At 36.8% G+C, this 22,456-nt stretch overlaps 1 non-coding gene across 1 annotated transcript; it reads right to left on the reverse strand.

Moving 5' to 3' along the window:
• Positions 1-14,766: 14,766 nt before the first annotated feature.
• LOC125607720 lies at positions 14,767-14,873 on the reverse strand. The gene has a single exon (XR_007338791.1). It is a non-coding gene; the product is annotated as a small nucleolar RNA R71 (small nucleolar RNA).
• Positions 14,874-22,456: the final 7,583 nt, after the last annotated feature.

Raw genomic sequence — 22,456 nt, forward strand, 5'->3', positions numbered from 1 at the left:
GAGAAAGAAGGCACGCAATCTTTAACCGTCGATGAACTTTTGCAATCTTTAACCGTCGCTGAAGCTTTGCGTTGCAGAAGATGGAACTATTCACCGTAACCGAGAAAGAAGAAAAGGTAAAGTAATTATTTAAAAGTGGGTGAAAACGGAGAGGCCACGATGGTAAGTGAACAGTTACCATATTATTTTGAATATTTTTAATCAGACGGTTTCCCGGTTGGTTGAGAAGGACAAAATGGTAATATTGTATATTGTGCATAGTGTATATCGATTTTAAAGGGTTTTTAAATACATAGTGAATTATAATTTGTTTGCTTGATGTAGGATGCAATTTCTCTTGAAAATAAGGCCGAAAAGAGACAGTTGACAAGAGAAGAAGCGCAGAAGAAACTAAGAAACCTTGTGCTTTGAATAGTTTTCTTTTCAAAGTTATAAAAATCAAACTAATAAAATAGTGGAAACATCCAAAATGCTCTTTTCTGGTTCTTATTGCTGCTCGTATAGTAATTTACTCTAAGGTGGAACCCATATTAAATTTTAGGTGACACTATTAAGGATTTAACCAACAGACCAATCAATTCTGGTCTTTCTTATTGATTGGCACTTTACATCGATTTTTGGAAACATATGAGGTCATTAGATATCAAAACTTTTATTGAATAAGATAAACAAACACACAATTATAGTGGATAAGTCCAAAACAGGTCTATATACGACTTGTAGAGGGCAATGTGGACAAAGGCTCCGAATGGAAGAAGAAGGTAACACTGATGATTACACTTTCCCATCAATATAATTTTAGTATTAGTTAATTTGGACCTCGTGTGATTGAACTGAACGAGATGTTTTTTTTTCGTTTTGGCCAGGAGTGTAAGCTCAAGAACTTGGAGCTTGACAGGATGCTGCTGTGGTGGAGTTTTGGTTCGTGTACATGTGTTACACATGGAGAGTAATGTGTGACACATGCTTCGGAGAATAAAAAGGAAACGTCAAGATGCGATAATGTGTGATATTTCCATATGCTTGGTTGACGAAATAAGCATTAAAGGAATGTTATTAGATCACAAATTGGAATATTCGGTGATGCTAAAATATAGAAAATATTATATTAGATAATAGGAAAATATTATTTAATATATATGGTGGCTTTACCTAAGATTAGGGTTAGAGCTTTCACGTTGTAATTCTCAGAGAGAAACACAAAGGGTTTTGGGGTTTCATAGCTGAGTGAATTGGTAGACTTGATCAACAGGTGTTGAGTCAAGTAAGTTGAGTTTGTTAGAAATCAATCTGTGTCGAGTTGTGTAATTCGGATCAAACAAATCTGTAAGAGATTGTGTAAAGGATTTCTAATAAAAGATACACGAGTTCTTGGAATCACTTTGTGCCTTGTGTTTTCGCTGTATCTCGATTTTACAATTGGTATCAGAGCAGGACATCTAAACGAAGAAGAGTTCTTCGAAACAAGGTGAGATCCTGAGAAGAGAATATGGCGATTTTGGCAAATAATATGTTGTTGCTGAATGATGTGAATTATGGGTACTGGAAAGTGAGAATGAGAGCAAACTTACGTGGAGCTGATGAAGATATCTGGACAGTTGTTCAATCTGGATGGGAAGAACCGTGTGTGATGCAAGAAGATGGCTTGAAGACACTTAAATCGAAGACATAGTGGACTGCAACAGAGAAAAAACTTTCAAGGTTTAATGCGAAAGCACTGGATACAATCTTCAGTTCTGTAGATGGAAAGCAATTTGAGCTTATACAGGGATGTGAATCAGCTAAGGAGGCTTGGGATATACTACAAAATGCTTTTGAGGGTACTTTAAAAGTTAGGAGGATAAGATTGGATTTGCTTGCATCACAGTTTGAAGACATAAGGATGACTGATGATGAGAAGATAGGAGATTTCAGTGCAAAGCTTAGCTCCATAGCCAATGAATCACAAGTTTTAGGTAAAAAATACGAAGATGCAAAATTGGTGAAGAAGTTTTTGCGATGTTTGCCTACTAAATTTGCAGCACATAAAGCAGCAATAAACTTGAAGATGAACACTGATGAACTCAAGTTTGCTGAGGTAGTAGGGATATTAAAGGCTGAGGAGATGGAACTGGAATCTAAGTTTTCAAAGCCTGCTCAAGACTCTACAATTACAGTTGATGAAGACATCCAAAGAGCTCAAAAACTTGAAGAATCTATTCATTTGATGATTCAGAAACTTGAAGAAACCATGAATCTCTTGTATAAGATGTCCAACGACAGATGCCTAGAGAAGAAGAAAAAAATAAAATGCAGGGAGCGGTGTGTTTTAACTGTCATGGTATTGGACATGTCAAAACAGATTGCCCATCATTCAAGAGAAAAGAAATCAAGTGCAATGGATGTAATGGTTATGGACACATAAAATCAGATTGTGTGAACACAAAGAAGATGAAGAAGAGGAGAATTTGGAATGACAAAAAGCCAGAAAGAAAAGAAGATGCTCTAAATTTTGTGGCTCTTCATGGAGCTATGGGGTCTGGAAAAGACATCACTAAAGGTGAATTTCGTGCATCGTGTGTGTCACACACCAACTCCGATGTGTCACATAGTGATGCAGAAAGTGATATAGATGTGGATCTTCTAGCTGAGTATCAGGTTCTGTTTGGTCAATTTGCTAAACTCAGTGAAGAAAATATTCAGCTGATCAAAGATACAACAATGCTGAAAGCAAAAGTGAACATTCTAGAGTTGGAAACCAACAATAAATCTGAGACTGGAGTGTCAAAAGAAAAGAAGGAGTCTGATCCACATAGTTCACAAAAGAAAATCTCTGAGCAGGCCTACAATCTAAAGAGTATGGAGACTAAATATGATCAGACGAAACAGCTATTGAATGAGGAACGCGAGAAAAGTCAGCTGCTGCAAAGAGAACTCAGTGAAAATTACAAAAAGTTAAGGATGCTGAACAGAGGATCTGCAACTTTAGATCATATATTATCAGTTGGACAACCTCCAAAGGTGAATTGGGGCTTAGGATACAAGGGTGCTGCTCCAAAAGATCAAGCTATTCCAGTCGATGTTATCAAGTTTGTAAAAGGTACTCCATCTAACCCTGAAAGTAGCTCGAAAGCTGAGAAAAGACATACATCTACACCTGTGAAAAAAGAACCTAATGATCAGACAAAACTACACTCTCCAAAGCCTGCAATAACTAGGAAGAATGGTTGTTTGTTTTGTGGGAATCATGGTCATAAGGTTGATTTCTGTTATTCTCGAAGACACCAGATTGAGCGAGCTTGGAGGATGAACCTTTGTTATGTGGAACCTAGAAGGTATGGATATGTATGGATAGCCAAGAAGGATCTGTATCCCAAGTTTACGAAAGGTGTGTCACACGAGCATACCAATGTGTCATACACTCGAATGGTTGATCAATATACTGAACTTGAAGAACCAGTTCGATGGCGTAGAAGGAGTTGAGGGTTTTGATGGTCCAACAAGTATCATGAAGTTTTTCACAGAATATTCCACTCAAGCAGGGGGAGATGGTACTTGATTCAGGGGGAGTTTAAGTTAATACTTTGATGGGATGTATGATGTATATTGTGCTTAGAGGTTATTGAGCTTGAGTTGTAAAACTCAGTGAAAAAGGGGGAGAATGTAAGCTCAAGAACTTGGAGCTTGACAGGTTGCTGCTGTGGTGGAGTTTTGGTTCGTGTACATGTGTTACACATGGAGAGTAATGTGTGACACATGCTTCGGAGAATAAAAAGGAAACGTCAAGATGCGATAATGTGTGATATTTCCATATGCTTGGTTGACGAAATAAGCATTAAAGAAATGTTATTTGATCGCAAATTGGAATATTCGGTGATGCTAAAATATAGGAAATATTATATTAGATAATAGGAAAATATTATTTAATATATATGGTGGCTTTACCTAAGATTAGGGTTAGAGCTTTCACGTTGTAATTCTCAGAGAGAAACACAAAGGGTTTTGGGGTTTCATAGCTGAGTGAATTGGTAGACTTGATCAACAGGTGTTGAGTCAAGTAAGTTGAGTTTGTTAGAAATTGATCTGTGTCGAGTTGTGTAATTCGGATCAAACAAATCTGTAAGAGATTGTGTAAAGGATTTCTAATAAAAGATACACGAGTTCTTGGAATCACTTTGTGCCTTGTGTTTTCGCTGTATCTCGATTTTACAAGGAGTATTCGTTTTTCATAAATTTGACATGCTGTATATTCTTTCCGTTTAATAAAAATAGATTTTCTAACGTCTTTACATATATTCAAAAAACAAAATTAAATTAATATAATAAATGTATCATTTTTTGCAGTTTTCAGTTTTTAATATCTTTTAACCAATAGTAATTCAATAAAATCAATTAATTTTTTTGAAGTTTATAATTTTTTCATAGAAAATATAAAATATATATTTTTGTGAAACAATTTTTTTTCTAAAAATATATCTTTTTAAAACGGAGGGAGTATATAACAAATTCTATAAACAAGAATCACCACAATTAGGATTAACCATTACACGTTAACTCACTTTCAGGACTAAATCATTGATAATTCGTCAAAATGACATATTTTTATGATTTCTTTTTTTTTGAAAAATATTTTTGATGGATTTCCGATAATTCATCAGAATTAGTGTTCAGAACGAAGATTCAGCAAAAAGAATCTGATAAACATATTGTCAAATTTTTTGATGAATTTTTGTTATAGTTAATTCGACCATATGATATTGGGCTCCATCTCACAAACTATACATCATGCTGCGAGCATCTATCGAGGACAGGTTCTTAGTAATACCATGCATGCTTATGTGCTAAACTGTATCAAAGCATTATTATTCAAACATATAATTCACATAATTAGAAGGAAATCAAATACAACAAATAAAATAACATATTAGTTTTTTTATTAGTGAATAAAACACTATTTACAGAATTATTATCAAATTTATTTGTTATACTTTTTTTGTTCTCAATATTGATACATATAGTAACTACAATATTATCTTTTTTTTGTAGGTATTTCATTAATGGTTTTCATATTTCCCTTTCAAAAATATAAGATAAAGATTTATATAATTTAAATGTGTATTTTGTGTTTATATCCAAATAAGGTTATAGATTTAATCTCTAAGTGTATATTTTGCTACTATTTTATCATATTAATTCTGTTTTTGAAGGTTTTCAAATTAAAAACTTATGTTTTATAAATCTAAAAATTTTCATATATGAAATATACGGTACAGCAGACTTCTAGTTAAAATTTAAGGCTAGTAGACTTCAATTCACTTGTGAGAAAAAATTGAAATTTAATCATACTTCATAAAAAGTCTACTAAACTCTGATTTTAAATATTTTGTCTTACTTTTCTCATAATTTTATCTTATTTTATAGGTATTCTCTTCCATGGTTTTCATCATTTCCTCCCACAAATGTAAGATGTATAGATTTTAAATACGTATTTTTGTGTTTATATTTAAGTAAAGTTATAGATTAAAACTTTATGTTTTTGCTTTGCTACTATTTTACCTTACAAGTTATATTTTTTTACTTTTTCAGATTTGAAGCTACTTTTACATTTTTTAAATGTACATATTTTAATATCTGAAAATTATTCGTTATAGTAGACTTCTAAATTATTATTTTTAAGCAGACTTCTAACTTCTGATGAAGTCTACTAAAAATGACTTTAGAATTTTTTTTTTCTTATGTTTTTCTCATAATTTTATTTTATTTTTCATCTCATCCTCCTAAAAATGTAAGATTTAGAATTTTAGACCTATAAATTTGAAATGTGTATTTTGTATTTATATTCAAATAAAATTATAGACTAAAACTCTATGTTTTTGATATTCTAGTTTACATATTTTATATTTGAAGCTATTTTCACGTTTTTTAAATGTACATATTAAATCTGAAAATTATCTGATACATTAGACTTTTAATGAAGTCTATTTAAAAGTTAAGGCTAGTAGACTTCAAAAACGACTAAACCATAAGTTTTTAGCAGATTTCATTTGAAATCTACTAAAATATGATTTTATTTTTTTGTATTATGTTTAATTTTATATTATTTTGTAGCTATTTTCTTATATGCTTTTCCATCTCTTCCCCCCCCCCCCAATGTAATATTTAAAATTTTATTTGTTAAATCTGTATTTTGTGTTTATATTCAAATGTTTGCAACTATTTTTCCTCAAAAATATAATTTGAAGTTTTTTTAAAATTTAAATCTATTTTAAATTTTCTTTTAAATGTACATATTTCTTAGATCTGAAAATTATATAATACATCAAACTACATGTGAAATATGTTATATACAGACTTCATCTAAAATATGCTATGAAAAATCAAAAATTTGGTCAAATGCAAAATTAACCTTATATATTTAGACTTTTCTGTAAGTCTACTAATTCTTTTTTAAAGGTAAAGGCGTATACTTCTACTGAAGTTTGCGGTGTACAAAAAACAAATAGTCAATTGCAAAACTAACTTGTGATTGACAAACAGACAACATAGTAAGTCTATGAATAAGCATAGACATATAGAGAAGTCCACTGTCACTACAAGGATCTGAATATTATGTAAAAGTTACATTTTCCAATGTAAGCTCATTTCCAGACTTTTATACTTTGCTATCTTTGGATATCAGCAAAATGAAAGAAGGTTTGATGTTTCTTAGTGAAGAATCACCAAATGAAAGTTGTGTTTTTTGAAAATAAGTTATGACTTATGAGAGTACATGAAACTGGAGTGGAAATGATAGGAAAAAAAGTTTTGTTGGTGTAGAGTGGAAAAAAGAAGATTAAAATTCAATGTTTGAGCTTTAAGAGCTCTAAATTGGTTGGTCATGTTTGTTGAAGAAATTAATGATTGTGTCACTGTTGTAAATAAAAATGGTTTAGGTGTTTATGGTTTTTGGTATTTTAAAAACAAAAACAAATTAAATAATAACATCATTTTTGTAAATATTTAGAAGTTAAGGGTTCTATAAGAAGAAAGTGACAAAATATAATAGATAAAGAAAATGTCTCTACTTACAACGATGAGAAAGACGAAAAAAGCGATAATAAAACGATTCCAATTTCTTCAATTTCTCGCCACTATCTAGGTGGTTGATGATGATATTGATAACAAAGGGTTGGTTTCTACACAGAAATCGGCCACGATGTTGTATATCCCCATGTTGTTTACAAGAGGCAATCGTGATGAAGTGGTTTCGAAGCAGTTCGCTGGGTGGGTTGAATGTTTATATACAGAGGAAAGAAAGGTTGAATTTTTATACATACCTTTCAACTCTCTTATCAAAATTCTTATACTGCCCCTGGAGATCTTTCATTTTTCTGAATTCGATGGCTTATAATATTCGGACAGCGTTACAAGACAAAAACCTCGTTGCTGAAGATGCTCCATTTGTGTTGCCACCGGCAGTGGTCCGTCAAGTCGAAGAAGAGAACATATTTATTCCGGTTGGGCGTCCAGTAATGCCGCATAAACAAAACCTAAGAGAAATTATAGCATTGATGCCAATAAATTGGGGATTTGAAGATTTGGTTCGATGAAGAGTCATTGAAGGCAGACGATTTTAGTTCGTGTTTCCGTCTGAGGAAGCTATGGACACGGTGATCAGAAGGGACCTTGGGCGTTTTCGGATTGTATGCTCGTGATCCATAGATGGACTCCGCTAATAGATATGCAAATGTTAAACTACATTCCTTTATGGATCCAAATAAGAGGAATCCCACTCCAAATCATGAACCGAGAGATTATTGTTCACATTTCTCGCGCTCTAGGAAAGTACATCCAAATGGATTACAATGAGGAGGTTGGTAGCCGTTTGGATTTTGTCAGGGTACGGGTACGGTTGAATTGGAATGTCAATAATCCGCTTAAGTTTCAGAGGAATTTCCAATTCTCACCAGGTGTTAACACCCTTCTGAAACTCCAGTACGAGAGACTTTGCGGATTCTGTGAGATGTGTGGTATGATCACTGGGGACGATGATGCAGACATAGAGATCATTCCAAATCAAGCTGTTATCATTGAGGAGATTAATAAAGATGCAAATGAAAATGTAGCTGCTGACGGTAATATGGTTGACGGACAAAATGTGGAGGCAGAGATGCAAAACGTGAAGGCAGACGCTGAACCTGAGGATCCAGAGCAGGAAGAGTATGAAAGGAACATCAGGGAGATGGAGGAGGAAGCAGATGATGAGTATTTTTGGAGTGGAGAAGGAAAACATACTATGTTTTCTTCTGATGTGAATCGAGATGAGATGTACAACCCTACCTATCTGTTTGGACAACATTTCCACAAGCCTAATGAAGACGAAGCAGGTTTAAAGCGGAAAGCTTGGCTCACAAGCGATAATGGGAAAACAATGAAATTTTCTCAAGCTGAGAAGAGTGAAACAAGTGGAGCTCACAGTGCCAAGCGTAAGAAGAAGAAGAATGGGGGTAGAGCATAGCGAAGAGAGCAGTGGTGATGGAATAGACATGTCTGAGTTTGACAAGGTGAGAGGCGCGGTGGGCCCAGAACCACCTCTTCCACCTTAACGACAGCCTGCTGGAACTGTCGAGGATTGGGCACAGACTTGACAGTTTGACGCCTGAAGGAGAAAAACCGCAAATATCTCACGAGCATCCTTTGTTTATCAGAAAGAAAGCAACAAGATGATTATGTGCGTGATGTAGGAGCTCAGTTAGGATTTCCCAGTTCAGTAGTCGTACCACGTGTAGGTGTAGGAGGTGGATTAGTTGTTTTCTTTAAGTAGTATGTACAGTGAAGCGTGCTTAGTCAGCCAGCTCATCTCATCAATTGTAATGTTGTTTTTGATGGAATGTCTTTCAACTTTTTTTGTTATGGACACCCTACTCCATCTTTAAGACATCATACATGGGAAAAAAGTACGTCTGAGCTTAACTAGAAGACAACAGCCTTGGTTTCTTTTGGGAGACTTTAATGAAATCCTTGGCAACCATGACAAAGAAGATGAAGGACGTTTACGATCAGGGGCTTCTTTTCAGGATTTCAGACAGATGATGAGAATATGTGAATTCACTGATCTTCAATCAGTAGGTAATCGTCTATTCTGGGTGGGAAAGAGAGGCACACATTTAGTTCAATGTGCTTTGGATCGTACTATGGTGAATAACAGATGGTTTGAGTTATTTCATGCTTCCCAGACTGAGTTCCTTGTGATTGGAGAGTCTGATCATCGGCCATTAGTGACCTTTATTTCTGCAGATAGAGAGGAACCTACTAGGAGGTTTCGATTTGATGGCCGTATGATAAATAAAGAGGGCTTTACTGAGTCAGTTCGTAGAGGATGGAGAGGAACAGGACAGAGTCAACTTATGCAGATACCGCTAGTCCAGAGGCTCAATAGATGCAAACAACACATATCTAGATGGAAAAGACATAATCAAAATAATGCAGAAGAAATAATTGGCACTTTGAGAGCTATGCTGGATAAAGCGGTTACTTCTATTGCTATATCTCAGGAACGGAAGACAGAGCTTAAGGACGAATTAAATCAAGCATATATTGATGAAGACATATATTGGAAACAGAAGAGTAGAGTCAATTGGTTGAGATCCAAAGACTGTAATACATGGCATGTCCATGTTGTAACAAAGGGAAAGATAATTAAAAAGACCATTAACTCTATCCAGGATGGGCAAGGTGTTATTCATAGAGGATATAAGGAGATATCAAAAGTGGATGTTAACTATTTTCAAGATCTTTATGCTTCAAAGGGAACTGATCCAACAATATATGTGAAAGTATTTCAAACCTTTCACCAGAGGGTTATACCAGAGATGAATAAGGATGTAACAAGAATGGTTACAAAATAAGAAGTCTGCATGGCAGTAATGGATATTGGGTCACATCAAGCACCAGGTCTAATAGACGGATTTACTGCAGTCTTTTATCACAACTATTGGGAGGATGTTAAAGATGATATTATGACGGAGATCTCTGCTCTCTTTGAAACAGGGCAAACTAGACCATCAAATTTGTCATAATAATCTCTGCCTTATACCAATGGTATATCCTCCCAACGGTATGAAGGAATTTAGACCCATTGCACTATGTAATGTGTCTTACAAGCTCATTACAAAAGTCCTAGTTAACGGGTTGAAGAAACATTTGGGTAATATCTTTTTAAAGAATCAGAACACCTTTATCCCTAGAAAAATGATCTCAGACAATATTGTTGTAGCTCATGAAGTTTTCCACAGCCTGAAAGTTAGAAAAAGGCAAGCGACATTGTATATGGATGTAAAGACATATATCACAAAGGCGTATGACAGGTTGGAAATGGAAATTTTTATCAGAGACAATGAAGCACATGGGGTTTGCTTATCGTTGGATTGGTTAGATTATGACTTGTGTTTCTGCGGTTAGATATTCAGTATTAGTGAATGGTACACAAGAGGATTATATCACGCCAGATCGTTGACTTCGACAGGGAGATCCCTTATCAACATATCTGTTCATTTTATGTGCTGAAGTGCTTTCACATTTGATGACTCAAGCCATAACAAATAGATCACTCACTGGCGTGAGGATATCTAACAATGCACCTGCAATCGACCATCTCCTCTTTGCAGATGATTCTTTATTTTCTCATTGGAAAATGAGAAGACAACAAGAAAACCGAAGAACATCTTTGGGATCTATGAGCAGTTTCAGGCCAGGCCATCAAATTTAAACAAGTCATCTATTACATTTGGAACAAAGGTCAACAACACGGTTAAGACGAAGAAGAGAAGTTTTTTAGGAATTCATAATGATGAGGAATAGGCAAGTATTTAGGTATGCCTGATCATGTGGGGAACAAGAAGAGTGAGTTGTTCGCCTATATTGTTGATAAGGTAAAATCGATTACTCAAAGTTGAAAACAGAGATACTTGTCTAATGGAGGAAAGGAAGTATTATTCAAAGCTATTGTGTTATCTATGCCAATCTTTTCCATGAACATATTTTGATTACCAAAAGAGGTATGTGTTGAGATTAATGCGAATTTAGCAAGGTTATGGTGGGGATCTGGTGATAAGAAGGGGCTACATTGGTATTCTTAGAACATAATTAGTGTTCCTTAACGCGAAGGAGGGCTTGGATTTAAATATTTGGAGATTTTTAATCAAGCTTTGCTTAGTAAACAAGTCTGGAGAATTATGCAAAACTCAAATTGCTTAATGGCACGAATACTGAAGGCTATGTATTTTGCATTTGCTAATGAGGATATCTTAAATGTAAAGCTCAGAAAGAAAGCCTCATACACTTGAAAATCTATCTTAGATAGATGTGATCTCCTTGCCAAAGGAATAAGTTTATAGTTGGAGATGGAACTTTAGTTAATATGTGGATAGACCATCACATGCTCGAGGAGAGGTTATACCAGGTGAGAAGGTAAAAGAGTATTCGATGATAACAGGTGTGAGTCGAATGGATAAAAGCTACGTGAAGTTGTTATTGCTAAGGATGTTGATAAAATCTTAGCTAACAGGATCGGTCCTATAGCTCGTCAAGATCTGATGGGTTGGTACTACAATGAAAATAACTTATATACTATGAAGTCGGGGTATTGATTAGGAACTTATTTACCAACAACCACTCCTCCACTCCCTACTTATGGGAATGCAAACTTGTAACATAAGATATAGAAGACTAAATTTCTAGAGAAACTAAAAAATTTCTTGTGGAGACTGATGTCCAAAAGCTTGGCAACTGGAAACAACCTGAAACGACGACATGCGATACAAAATGATCAATGCAGAAGATGTTTCCCAACTGAAGAAACAGAGAAACATATTTTCTTTGAATGTCCATATGCGAAGATGGTATGTAAAGCTTCACAGTTATTAACAGCTCAATGGCAACTTTGGAGGAAAAGATAGATGCATGCATACAATGTTCTTTATCAACTCGCCTAGCACATATACAAGATCAAGATCTGTTGTTCTGGATATTATGGAGACTTTAGAAGAATAGAAACACTTTGATCTTCCAACAAAAAGATCTCCATTGGAAAACACTTTTAAGATGTGCACAAGAGGATGTGCGAAAATAGAGATAGATTGGCAAAACTGAAGTGACTACTTTAGAAAACCAGGAAAGATCTACACATGTCTCTTCAAGCAAACATTGGAAGAGACCACTTTGTGGATGAGTTAAATGCAACACAAATGGATCTTTTCATCACACACAGCCACAATACTGCAGTTTGGGTAATTCAAGATGAGAATGGTACTTATCATGGTTCAGCGCAAGCTAGAGGAAGAAGAGTACATGATGCATTAGATAGTAAAATGCAAACTATTCTGATGGCTTTGCAGCGTAGCTGAAGTTTTGGGATATCGTTAAGTTATTGTGGAAAGTGATTGCCAAAAAGAAATAGATATATTGAGTAATAAGATCACTTTGGATACTATAACTTGACAAGAGACATCAAATGGTGGTCGAGCAAGTTTCAGGAAATCAGGTTTCAATGGTCAAAGAAGTGTAAACAAGGTGGCTGATCAATTAGCAAAACATATTGAACATGTTGAAAATGGAGTAGTGTTTAAATATTTTTATTATGTACCTATGTACTTAAGTGATCTGCTGCATATAAATCGTCTACTTTCCAATTAACATAATAAATATTGACGTTATAAAAAAAATAATAGATAAAGAAAAGAGATTATGTTTGTAGTTAACTGATATTTTGTATATTTGCATGGTTTTAGCAATCATTTTAGCTCTCATTTTGTCCATTTAGATGCATTTAGAGTATATCTAGATGCATTTCACATACATTTGTCCCTATTAGATGATGGAGCTGCTATTTGGTGAGTTTGGAACCTTTGGAGATGTTTTAGACGCAATAATGGTGATTTTGGTTCATAAGACGAGTTCCTAACAGTCCCAACGGCCTGACATCTTTGTAGCGGCCTAATGACCTCATCCACAAGCCGCTAGGGGCGTGCAGCGGCTAATCCAAGCCGCTGGAGAAAATCCACTACTCCCTGCCCGATATCTGGAAGATGCAACGGCCAAATGACAAGAAACAGGCCGCTGGAGTGTGCAGCGGCCTTCTGCAGCGGCCATATGACATGTCAAAAACCAGCTGCGACACTTAAAAAAATCTGCACCTCTATTTTTACCAACTTTTACCCAAATTATCTTGGGTCAACTCAGGCTTGTTGGGTCGATTCAGCTCATTTTTAGGCCATTATAAATACTTTTTAGACCTAATTTTAGGACATATCTTATTTTCTCTTAAAATACATTGATACTTTGGAGAAAGTTTGAATCTTTAGTAATCTAATATTTCTTTCTTGAGTAATTTGAGTCTATCTCATCTTCTTAACATGATTTCTTTTGAATCTATTATGAGTTTAAGGTTAATCATGAAGATTAGTGAGTAGACTCCTTTTGGATTCATGGGTTATGATGATTAGAGTGATCAAGTGAAGATCAAGAGTATTTAGAGTTAGATTTATTTATTTTCTTGCTTGTTTTGTGATCTTAATGCTAGTCTAGAGTTGACCTCTTTAGATTAGAACTACATTTGATGCCCGAAAGGTGTTTGATGAAATGTCTGAGCCAACTCAACCTTGCTCTTTGCTAGCTTAACCAAAGACATTTGATACTAAGAGAGCTTAGATAGTTAATAGACCCACTCTTAATGATTACTTGAATGACACAAACCAAAGACATTTGATGTTTGATCAGTGAGAGTAACTGAGCATTTATCTTGACAAAGAACTTGTTTAGTCATGTTGTCTAGACTTAAGGAAATATGTTGACTGATACCTTGTCACTCTAGATTGGAACTTAATCATTTGAAGTCAAATTCCTAGACCCATGAGTCTTCCATTATCCTATTGCTTGAAAGTTTGTGAATTTATTGCTTAGAATCTTGTTTAGTTAAGTCATATCACTTCATTACACTGATTGCACTTAGATTAAGCATGAATCTGCATTTTCTTTGGATTGAAATCGCTAAGAATTGGATTGACTCTTAACTACTACATTGATTTGGCTTAGGATTAGAAATAGTCCTTATCAAATTTGGCGCCATTGCCAGTTCTAAATTGATTTTGACTTTTAGATTTGGTCATTGCTTGTGACTAAGTCTTGTTTTTTTGTATTTAGTTACTGATTCTCTTTCTTATCTCTCTGTGAATGTCAATTTGAAAGGGAGATTGCAAGGAAGAGAAGAGAAGAAGAAAAGCAAGCCCATTTGGATAGATTGGGGCTTGAGATGGAAAGGAATCAGGGTCAGCCTAAACAAGGAGTCTATGGAGCTGGTATCCATAGACAAAATGCCCAAGGAATTCCTCTAGGAGCTGTTCAAGGAGTCATTGGTCAAGGAGCTGCAAACCTTAGGCCACAACGTCAAACTTGAGATATTGGCACCTATGATCAGCCTCGTATCCATGGAATATGATGGGTATTAGAGCAGCTGTGGAGAACAACAACTTTGAGTTCAAATCCAGCTTGATCAACATGATAGATAACAACAAGTACCATGGTCTTGTTTTGGAGGATTCAATTGACCATTTGGACATCTTTGACAAGTATTGTGGATTGTCCAAGACCAATGGTGTCTCTGAGGATGTATTCAAGATGAGATTGTTTCCATTTTCTTTGGGAGACAAAGCTCACATATGGGAGAAGAACATTCCAAGTGACTCAATCACCACTTGGGATGAATGCAAGCGAGCTTTCCTCAACAAGTTCTTCTCCACTTCAAGGACTGCCAAGCTTAGGAATGAGATCTCTGGGTTTCAGCAGAAGAATCTTGAAGGCTTTGGAGAAGCATATGAAAGTTTCATAGGCTACGCATCTCAATTTCCACATCATGGCTTCACCAAAGAAAGCTTGCTTAGTACTTTAGCGGTGTTTTGCCTAAGTATAAAAGCCGGCTTGATACTGCTAGCAATGGTTTCTTCTTGGGGAGAACTGAAGAAGATGCTGAGGAGCTTGTAGAGAACATGGCTCAAAGTGATTCAGTCTACAGTAATGATAGGAAATGGAGGAGGTGATCATAACACAAGAAAAGAGTTGAAGGCTATACAAGATAAGATGGATTTGCTTCTTTCAGATAAAGCTAAACAAGAAAAAGTGAACTTTGTTGGTGATCAGAAACATGAGGAGATAGCTATGGTTAATGAAGTTGATGGTATAGAAGGTCAAGAGGAGTTGTGATTTGTGAATGCTAATGACACATTACAGAAAGGAGCCAAACTTTCAGTATCAGAACAACTACCAACAGAAGCCATTCTACAACAACCACCAAAGTAGCTACCAATCCAAACCCATCTACCATTCACCTAAAAGTCAAGCCGGTTCTTCTAACTCGGCTCCACAAGAGAGTACTACAGATCTCGCTCTTAAACAGATCTTTAAATCTCAAGTTAGACAAGAGAAGACCATTGGGGATGAATTGAAGAAGCTCCACACAAAGGTTGATTGGAGTTACACTGACCTCAACAACAAGTTCTCAAACTTGGCCTCTAACTTCAAGGTTTTTGAGAACCAATTTTCTTCTATGACCTCAACCTCCAAGGACCCAATAGAATCTCTACCAGGAAAATCAGAGCAGAGCCCCAAAGAGTATTGCTATGTTATCCTCTCTACTACTTCTTTTGAGTTTGAGGTGAGTGATCATAGGAAATAAGTGGATGAGATTGAGAGACTCTTGTGTGGAACAGAGATTGTTTTCAAGGTTGAACACAAGGTTGTGGAAAGGGTTGAGATACGAGCTGTAGAGATGGCTGACGAAAAGGTTGTGCAACCAGTTAGACACAAGGCTGAGAACCCAGTTATTGGGAAAGTTGTCAGGTAGTTGGAGGAGGTTCAGCTAGAAGAAGCTCGTGAAGTTGAGCAATCACCTTATGATAAGCTTCCATTTCCAAAAAGGTTCCTCACAAAGGCTCAAAATAAGGTGATCTCCAAGTTTAGGAAAGACATGGGGATGTAGGAGTCAAGCTTCCACAGATATCGAATATGCACGATGCTCATGTCCTAATGACATTCATCAAGGACATTCTATCTCACAAAGAAGAAGTAGCAGAGCTTCTAGACATCTCTACTGTACAGCTTGATCCACCAGTCACACCAAAGTCCCTTCCCAAACTAGAAACCGAAGGGAAGTTTACCTTGTCTTGCTCCCTTGGTAAGTTCACACTTGATGATGCTCTTGTTGATTCTGGTGCAAGTGTGAATGTGATCTTAATGGAGATGGTGAAGAATCTTGGGATTGAAAACATGGATCCAAACACATCATTACTAATGTTTGGGGACTCCTCTTCAACCCCAATTGGTCTCATCAAGGACTTTCCTTTGAAGATTGGAGCTTGCACCATTCCTATTGACCTCATTGTTTTGAAGATGGCAACTGGAAAGAGAGTCTCATTGATCCTTGGAACACCATTTCTCATAATAGTAAGAGCTTGCATTGACTTAAACAACAAAAAGGTCACACTTCTAAATATGAACAAAGCTGTCTCTTACGCAATCAAGTCTCCTTTGATGAATGTGGAGTATTGTGGAACCATCACTTGTGGAGAACTTCCACATGAGAAGATGAAAGATGAAGTAATGGCTAGTGAAAAACAAATTCTTGATTGAGAGTCATCTCATGAGATGTGTGATGAACACTTGGAAAGTGCTAAAATGGAGGAGGTGGATAGAGCCACAAAGACTACTCATGACAAGAAGAAGATGATCAAAGAACCTCATCCCACTCCTATTGAGAAATCTTCACACATTCTCACTCTTTATCCAATGAAGATCAAAGATGGAGTGATTGAGTACAAGATCAAGTGCAAGGAAAAGTCTAAATATTTCCTCCATTTGACAAGTTTGGGGTGGGGGGTGGGGGGGGGGGGGGGGGGGGGAATTCTCAATATTTCCCAAAGGTCATGTCGAAAATTCCAAGGTGACAACAAGTCTTCCCTCCTCATTTCCTTTCTGTCATCAAGCCAACTCCAAGTAAGTGCATCTCCACCCTTGTAAATACTTAGTTCTTTCATCTTTTATGTCTCCTTTGATCTCTCCTTCAAGTTTACACTCACACAAGGGACTGTATGAAGTAAGTTTGGAGGAGAGTCTACTATCTCACATTATGTTTTGTTTTGTTTACTTTTCATTGAGTTTTATGCATTGCATTGTCAATATATTGCATTAGAAAACACCAAAAAATTGAAAATTGTCAAACAAATCACAAAAAAAAAAAACATTTAATTGCATCATTTGCATCTTTAGGATTGAGTGTAGAAGCATGTAGATTGCATTCATGCATTAGGAGAAAAACCTTGTAAAGAACTCATGCAAAGAACTCAATGTGATACCCTTCACAATCATAATAAGTAGCTTGAGCATCTTCTTGGTGACTTGAAGACTTTGAGCCTTGAAATCTCCTCTTGAAACCAACTCCAAACTTACTTGAGTTAATGAACCTATTTTATCTTGCTTATGGGCTCTTGTTGTGCTTGATCATGGTTACCTTATACACATTTGAGTTAGTCTTATTCCTTTCTACCAATCTTTGGTAATTCAAGTGGCCATCTCTCCTTTAGATGGTTTTCCACACCCTTAACCCTACATTCCTTTTAAGCCACTATTAATTTGATGAATAAGGTCTTTTCTGAAAGCTTGATATGTGCATAATGGTGAGAGTATTGGGAACGACAATGGTTGATCCTCATTACTTGCTAGCTTTAGGATCTCATGATTGTTTAGCTAATAGGATGGGAAGTGAGTATCGAGTATTTGATATGTGAGAGTGAGAAAACAAAATAAGTGAAAAGTGTGAACTCAAAAGTCTACGAGAAATAATATACAAGGGATAAAAGAAAATGAAAGTTCAAAAGAGAAATTTTAGCTCAAAGAGTGTGTAAAAGAAGGAGAAAAACAAAACAAAAGAGTGGGGTAAAGAAGAAAGAAACGAGTTAAGACTAAAAAAAGAGTGAAAGAATCCCTAGTAGATAAAAAGAAATAAAGAGTTCTAAAAGTGAGAATGTTTTGAGTGATCTTGAAAGTTCTTGAGTGAGTGAAAGGCAAAGTTTTTAAAACCGGACCGGATATCGACTCGGTAAAGCTACAGGTTGAATGGTGATATACCATGGATTTTATCTACTTTCAGTCATGGTATATAGTGTTTTAAGATATAATTTTTAGGTTTTGGAGTCTTTTTAGAGTATTTGTAGGTTCAGGTACGTTCTGGAGAAATATGGTGATTCTGAAGCTTTTTGAGTGGAGAAATGCACAAACGCATCAGATGTTTAGCTATCGATGGAGACCTTCCCAGCGTTAGATTGAGCCAATATTTTGACACAAAATAGATATTTGAATTATCTTTCCAATGCCACTGGTGTGAGGTCCATCAGGATCATGTATCAGACGTTATGCCCATTTTACTAAAGAGTGGTCAGTCTGCCTCGTAAGAGGAACTTGTTGAGGAGATGAATGACTGTTGATCGATATCAAAGCGTTGGTGTCGATCGACAGTGATGCCAGAATATAAACTGAGCATATTTTATGACCGCTGAAGCCCAGAAGCAACCCAAAATTACCATAATACCCTTAGACGACCAGAAACTCTATTTATGTTATTTATAAGCCATTATTGACGGCTGTACGCTTTTAAAGCTTTCTTTTATTCATTGTTCTTAGTTAGAAGAGAAAGGAGAAACTCCTTCAGAGTCCTCCTGGAACTCCATTGTCTTTGGTTTTAATATCTATTGTTTTTTATATCTATTCTTTCTATGATTTTCTGTGACAACTTCATGTCTGAATCGATCCACCTGTTAGGTTTAGGGTTCAGATAGGATGAGGGATTAGCCCCAAATATAGATTGCTAAGTTGTTAGGATATCCATTAATTTAATTACACTTATTTCTTGTGTTCTAGAATCGCAAACTAGAACCATGATGTTAGGATGAATAGGCGCACACGAGAGCATGGTTTATCTCCTGAATATTTCATATTGTGCCAGGATCCCTAGAGAAAGACGAGAGTTGATCTAGGAACCTAGTGAACATAGTTCAAACCTGCTCGGTAAAGCTCGCTGGAAGGATTATCGACCGACAACTCGGTAGTTGTATCGATCGACGATCTGAAAAGTGTATCGATCGGCATTCCAATCGAATCGTCGATTGACACTTTCTACAGATCAACATGAGAGAGTTGAGATCTTAGATCTAGTGATAGATAATTTAGACATGCAAGAGCCGGTAGATTATAGTTCTTGTGCATCCAACAAACATCTTATGCATCTATATCATTATAATCCTGATTTCTTGAATAGGAACCCTAGATCTAGTAAAATCTCCTTCCATCAAACCCCATCAATCTACTGAACAACTACGTTGTTCATCCTAATTGTTTTATTTACTGCTTTCCTATTTTTTTGCCTAGCTTAATCATAAACTGTTTAGATCTATTGTGTGCCCTAGCTCTCTGTGGATTCGATCCCTAAGTACTACAATTGAACCTCTTATTTGAGAGAGTAAAATCACTCCTTAGGGTAATTTGAGTGATATCAAATTTGGCACCGTTGCCGGGGAGCTTTGATCGCCAATAGATCTTGTTTAGTTAGATTTAGTCTAGGTTTTACTACTGTTCAAAAAACTGATAAAAATTTTCTTCTGTTTCAGGTACATACATCTTAGTACCAGGAACAACAATGAAGAGAGGATTTATGGGTTCTTCAAAGAAGGAGCCTGCTGATTCATGCACGATCCGTAAGTCTACGAGGGAAGTATTGATCGACACCCTCCAAGCAACAGCGATCGACAGCGTGAACCAGAAATCGATCGACAACAGCACAACGCCATCGATCCACATTACTTGTGAGAAGGCAGAGAAGGTCGAAGGGACCGCAATCCCTGATGATTCTACTGTCGCTGAAGAGGACGACTTTGAGTTGAAACCTATATACATAGCTCTTATGGAACATCGTCCCTTTCATGGCTTTCCTCACGCGCAAGCAATAGATTACATCAACATGATTGAGGAATTGGTATTGTTTATCTTCAATAGGGTTTTTGAAGATCACTACTTCTGCAAACTCTTCCCATACACACTAACTAGAGATGCAACTCACTGGTTCATGAAGCTAACACCAAGATCTCTCACTACCTGGAATGACATGAGAGATGCCTTCCTCAACAAGTTTCTCTATGATGATGCAGCAAATCTAGAGATTGAGATGGAATCTCTGAGGAGATATGTGGTAGAGGATAATGAACAACATGTGTCTAGAGAGTTGAGCATAGTAGAGGAAGCTGGTACTGAAGGTACGACCTCAACGTCTACAGACGACTTCAACGTTGATCGACGGTAGGACCTCAACGTCGACCAACGGCAGGACCTCAACGTCGACCGATGGCACGATCTCAACGTCGATTGACAGCACGACCTCAATTTCTACCAAAATTACGACTCCAACGTCGACAGACGGTACGACCTCAACGTCGACCGACGCTACGACTTTAACGTCGATCGACAGTATGAACTTAGAAACGATCGACAAAACCTCAGCAGCTATCAACACAGACTTTTGTCATCGATCGATACCACTCGAAATCCCTGAAAGATTGAGTTGTCCTCAGGACATTGCAGACTCGACCCATAAGAGCACTGATGTATCAAGTTGTTCTCCTTCCCCAGATGTAAACAGATAAATCACCATGGAAGATTTCTTGGAGCTAGAAGAGTTCTTGGAGTTGGAGGATGGAGGTGAGGAGATCTGGAAACTTCACCAAAGGCTAGCATCGATCGACACCAACTTGATGAGATCGATCGACAACCAGCCCACATCATCGATCAACGCCCACTCTATATCATCCATCGACACTCAACAGATAGCATCGATCTACATCCACACTCCATCATCGATCGACACACACCCAAGATCGTCGATCGATACCCATCGTTTGAAGAACTACCGGATACATAGTTGAGCTGAAACCAGTTGAGGAAAGAGTGCACGAGTCTGAGGCCTCATGCAATTCTGACTCCAAACATCTAAGACAACTTAAATGTGCAGAAGAAGCTGATGGGTTTCACAAGAGAGTGAAGATGATTCATGATCCTGTGAAGTTTGGGGTTCCATGCACTGTGGTTGAAGTTGAATTTCCTCTCACACCAGATAAAGGTGCGCATCTGAGCCCTTACGTTGAGGTGTTGGATGATCATCAGCACATAGAAGCTTCTCAGAGAGGGTTGCGATTTAGAGATGAAGTCGATAAGGACCCAACAGAAGCAGCATCGGTTGACACCGACCGGATACCATTGAACGACACCAAAACACCGGCGTCGATCGACATTACCACTTCACCATCGAACGACACTGGATGCATATCAGAGCAGAAGGAGTTTGATGTGCGTGAAAATCTTAGGAGATACCACCACGCGATCAGACAAGTCTGGGGGAAAGAAGAGGAAGAATTTGAAAAAGAGAAAGTAGATCAAGGACGATCCTCAGTTATCATTGATCCCTCACTTCTCAGATGGTGTCAGGAAATCCATAGTGCGCAGCAGATGCTTCTCACAACCATTTGCAAAGCTTTGAGCACTCGTTATTGCTAAGATGATAGACAAAGGAGAAGAGTTTATGGAGGAGGCTTTCACACAAGAATGATAAAGCTTCAGAAAGTAGACATTGAGACTTGTTTGGAGCATGTTCTCATTCTCATCCGGACTAAATCAGATCTCCAAAGTCAAGCTAAATGACTATAAGAAAGCTCTGAGTGGGAGGAAACCCACTGTTTGGTTTGTTTTAAATTTGGTTTTACTTTCATTTATTATTGATTCTTTGTTTTCTAATGATTTCGGGTTAAAAAAAATGACGGATGAACAGTAGCGACGACACTGTAGCAGAGGCATTGTATCATCGATCGACACTGTAGCATCGATCGACACTGTAAAAAGGACATATCGTCACTGTAGCAAACAAATCGATCGACACTCTAGCAGAAAATCGGGAGTTACTGTAGTAGTGTTACTGTAGCAGAACACTGTTCATCGAGAAAAAAAAATTTAGATAAATGGTTTTATTATTTACTGACTTTTAGTGTTTTATTTATGTTAGGTAAAAAGAAAAAAAAAAGATCCAAGGTCCATGAGTTCTGAACCAGCGTATCGATCGATAGAACATCACATGCATCGATCGCCACTTAACTGTGTTGATCGATACTCACATCGATGGCAGGTATACACGTGAAACCTTGTTAATATTGTCCTTATGATTTATTTTTCCACCAATCTTAGATTGTATAACACTGTGACCAGTGGTCACAGTGTTGTTTAAGTCTGGGGGAGGTTATACTGATACTGTGTTTTAGTTAGCTATTTATAAATAAAAAAAGATCCGAGTAGACGATTGCTCAGTACATCGACCGACGATACCAGCTTGACATCGATCGACAGGACTTCAGATCCA

The sequence above is a fragment of the Brassica napus genome, chromosome A3, assembly GCF_020379485.1.
Source record: "Brassica napus cultivar Da-Ae chromosome A3, Da-Ae, whole genome shotgun sequence".
NCBI lineage: Eukaryota > Viridiplantae > Streptophyta > Magnoliopsida > Brassicales > Brassicaceae > Brassica > Brassica napus.